The sequence below is a fragment of the Palaemon carinicauda genome, chromosome 14 (genome assembly GCF_036898095.1).
Source record: "Palaemon carinicauda isolate YSFRI2023 chromosome 14, ASM3689809v2, whole genome shotgun sequence".
In the NCBI taxonomy this organism is placed as follows: Eukaryota; Metazoa; Arthropoda; class Malacostraca; order Decapoda; family Palaemonidae; genus Palaemon; species Palaemon carinicauda.
Window position 1 is genome coordinate 50,047,255 of NC_090738.1, and position 5,000 is coordinate 50,052,254.

Below are 5,000 nucleotides of genomic sequence, written 5' to 3' on the forward strand. Positions count from 1 at the left end.
AGGTTCGAAGCGTTTGAGCGATAATAATGGATGGAGTCCCAATCCCCGAGGGAGCCACAAACCAGCCGCGTGAATATATTTATCCAGGCATTTATTTAGTTAATCGTCTCCTTCGTAAGGGTCGCCATGTTTTTTAGTCATCGTCGTTTATCAGCTGTTGTTCGTAGCGTTCACATTACAAGTGTATTTCATTCAAGAGTTTTCTGCGTAATTAAAGAACAAACACCAAAAGACAATTTTTGAATTTCCCACCCTAGGTGATAGTTACATGAAAAGAAAAGAGAAAAAAAAATATAGTAAGCTGAATTAATTTGTTTACAGGTTTACGGCTAATTAGTGCAGAAAATTCTCTGTCACTTACTCACAATCTTCTCTTCAAACAGCTATTGTAATGATTTTTGCCGTAATATCTCCATCAAAAGTGTTATTATTTCCCTTCTTATTGTATGCTTCCAGCTGACACCACACATCCAACTAATTTATGTCGGCAGTTAGTCCGTCCCGATGCTATGGTTTTTGCGCAGTCAGTCATTTGAAATTTATAAGTCGAAAATGGTTTGATGGACTGTAAAACTTAGTGGCGATTGGGCCAGGTGTTTTTATGTGGTTTTGGTGAGAGGGAAAATATAGGATTCAAGAAAATTGGCTTGATTACAGGGAGCGGGATAAGCATCTCATTTGCTATTTGTTTTGTAGACATTTGTTTGAAGTGCAGTGGTTAAATACGCTCGGTAATTTCGGTCTTTCCACTATTTATAGCGGCTGCTGCGGTTCCGACCCTACGGGGGGAGGGGCCCAGGCATTTGGTGCTAACGCTTCAATTTCAACTAATTTATAGAAGCCTCATTGCCGCTGGATATCGCTGCTGGATTGGGCTGCTCGCTAACAGCATCGGAAAAACATTTCTCTGATCAAATGGATCTGATATAGGGACCACTTGATTATTTTCAATTTCTTTTTTTATTTGCTGATCTATATAAATCTTTATTGAATTTAGAGAATTCGATTGATTTTCATATTTTTTTGATTTTTGGATGTTAATTGGCAGTTTTGTGTGTTTTTCTTGTTAGGTCTTATATTATTATCAATAATAGTAATAGAAATAATGATTATTATTGTTGTTATTATTACTATCATAGATAATTTCTACGTTCCGCAAATAACTGAATCCTAATGGAAGGGAACTACATTTTCTATTTTCATATTTCTATTGGCAAAATCTTTTTGCACACGGATGCATTCACGTATGTAAATACTCACCCGGCTCATTCCTTTCCCTGTTTAATGACATAGAGTAGCCCTTTCCATCGGCCTCTATAGAAAAAAAGTATAAACTCCCACATATACATCGGTAATAATTCTAACCCCCTGTTATGCGTGTGCGAAATGCAGTACGAGGTAACATATAGTTATGGAAACGTGAAATGAATAATTGTTGGTTTCAGGTGGGTCTGACGAATCAGAAATGAGAATCACAAACGACCGTCTCTTCGATTCCTCAGGAGCGATTACAGACGCGGTTTTATCTGCGTGTTGAGCCTTAATGTGTCCTTAAAAGCATCGTTCACTTTGATTGATCTTAAACGAATTACTTACAACGCTGCAACATATGATGTTATAATGTTTTCCATTTTTGATTCTTCGTTTTTTTTTTTTTTTTTTTTCAGGCATTCTTAGAAGAACTTTGACGACATGTAGGCTATCAAATGTGATAACAGCAATTATTATCATTATTATTATTATTATATATTATTTTTATTGTTATTATAATTATCATTATTATTATTATTATTTATTATTATTTTTATTGTTATTATAATTATCATTATTATTATTATTATCATTATTATTATTATTTTTATTATTATTAATTGCTAAGCTACAACCCTAGTTGGAAAAGCAGGATGTTATAAGTTCAGGGGCTCCAACAAGGAAAATAGCCCAGTAAGGAAAGGAAACAACATTAAAATAAATATCTCCTGTATAAACTATAAAAACTTCAACAGAACAAGAGGAAGAGAAAAAAGATCGAATAGTGTGCCCGAGTGTAGCCTACCCTCAAGCAAGAGAACTTTAACCTAAGACAGTGAAAGACCATGGTACAGGGGCTATGGCACTACCCAAGACTAGAGAACAATGGTTTTTTTTTTTTTTTAGTGTCCTTCTCCTAGAAAATCTGCTTTCCTCAGTTAAAGAGTCTCTTCTACCCTAACAAGAGGAAAGTGGCCACTGTACAATTACAGTACCTTCGTCTATAAGCTATAAAAAGAGACTATGCCAGCCTGTCCAACATAAACGCATTTATTTTCATTATCTAATGGGCACCTATGAGTTTTTGGGTATCTCCCATCAGTTACGTCTATCATTTAAACACCTGTAAATGATACCATTCAGATACTCATTTTCAAAGGGAAATTCTACTTACTTTAGTATATTGAGCTTTGATTTGTATCCCCCTCCCCACTCTCTCTCTCTCTCTCTCTCTCTCTCTCTCTCTCTCTCTCTCTCTCTCTCTCTCTCTCTCTCTCTCTCTCTCTCTCTCTCTTTCTCGATGAAGCCACTTCAATACAAAATTGTATAGTTGGGCAAATGGGTCCTTTCCTGTAATCTCAAATCGGTCTTCATCTTTCCAACCGGATGCCGTTAGCGACTTGGGTGAACTGAGAAAAGAGGCTGAGAAAAACTACAGAAAATTGCTTGAAATAACTCATATATCAGACGTCAGGAATATTTTTTTAAGGGAAAATCCTTGATATAACTTTTATATTAGTATGACTGTTTTTATTTGTGTGTGTACACACACACATACATACATATATATATACATATATATATATATATATATATATATATATATATATATATATACGTATATATATATACATACATGCATACACACACACACACACACACACACACACATATATATATATATATATATATATATATATATATATATATATATATATATATATATATATAGGGTTACTGTATATATATATATATATATGTATGTATATATATATATATATATATATATATATATATATATATATATATAGGGCTACTGTACGTATGTATGTATGCAATTAAACACGTACGTAGGAACTTATGTATCAGACCATTTTTGTGATAGTATGGAATACTCATTCTGTAATGTACAAACTATAAATTTTTGCTATAAACTAAATTCACCAATATTAATTCTGTCATGCCATGAAGTAAAAGGTAATTCTAGAATGCCCAAGATTTATAAAATCTTTTTAATTCCATTGCAGATTATAGTACAGAAATCACGGGTGATCCACGGAGACAGAATTTCAAGTGCAGTAAAAAATAAAAAGAAATGCCTTTTTGTCTAAGCGAAAAGAATTGGAGAGGCTGAATGTATTTTTATAGTGTATTGAGGTTAGGTGTGAGGCTATCAGGATTTGTGCTGAGTGGACAATTCTCTGGGTCCCGACAACTACTCCATTGCCTTAAGGGAATACGCTACAGCCTCCTAGTTAACTTTGCTCCGACGCGCATTGACTTCCCATCGCCATGATGGTAGAGGCTAAAAACCCGCTCCTGGACGGGAGATTTCCAGCCATTTAGATACGAGCGCTGAACGTCTTCTTGTCTCTATGCACAGCCCGGCATCAGGTCTCTACTTAGGAGTTTGTCGGAATCTTATTTGTATGAGATGGCGTCGAGTTTACTATAAAATAACAAGGGATATTGCACACTTGGGACGCGGGTAATTTTTCTATGCATCTAGCGTGTCTATTATGTTCTCTAACCACACCGCGGGGAACTGGAGGTGTCGTATCCGGAGCACGGCCTTCATCCACCGGGTGGGAGGACATGTTAAAGAAAGCTGGACAAAATGGATTTGTTTTATATTGTTTTGGAGATTTTAATTTAAACACACTCGATCATTCCATAGGACTAATAGTAGCGAAGTGGTAGTTTCAATAGCAAAATGTATAAATATATATATATAATATATATATATATATATATATATATATATATATATATATATATATATGTGTGTGTGTGTGTGTGTGTATATACACACACACACATATATATATATATATATATATATATATATATATATATACATATATATATCTGATTATATTTGGGGGCCAGATGGTTTATGTCGGAAAAATTATCTTAAATACATATTCTATTTTTCTTTTTTTATAAAATAGGGAGACTAAAATTAAATTTCACATGCCTGTGAGTGTACGCGCGCGTGTGTGTGTCTATGTATGCGTTGTGTGAGCACACTTTCGTATGTCTGCTTTGACTTTTTAAAGTACAAATAGAAAAACTTCACAGCATATTGTTAATTGTTATTGAAAACCATGAGCACGTGGGCGAGAAGTTAACTGACAGAGATTTCACAACATTGATTATTTTTTTGTTTGGTGTGTCAAAAGATATTATCAAATGGGTTATTAGTCGAGACTGTGCTTATAGGGATGTTGAAATTTGTCTTTATTTAATGCTTATAATTTACTGTATGTTTCTTATGTGGAAAAAATGTAATTTGTCAGGCTTTGACAATTGCTGTGAAAAAATGCAAAACTAGATTTTGTATCAGTTGTAGACATTTGAAATTGAGACAGAAGTGATCTCTTTTAGCTAATTATGTATACAAATAACAAACAAAAAAAGATTCAATGAAAAAAGAACACCTTCTGCTCATGACTCCAGGTCTGATGAGTGAAGATAAAATACTTATTTTTCTGATTAAAAAGTTTGGGTATTATATTTCATAACAGATAGAACTGAATTCGTCAATATTGATACACAATGTTTCCATGCTCTCTCTCTCTCTCTCTCTCTCTCTCTCTCTCTCTCTCTCTCTCTCTCTCTCTCTCTCTCTCTCTCTCTCTCTATATATATATATATATATATATAATTTATATACAGTATATATTTATTTATTTATTTATGAGTGTGTGGGTATGTGGGTGTATAAATATGTGTGTACAAAATGTGTG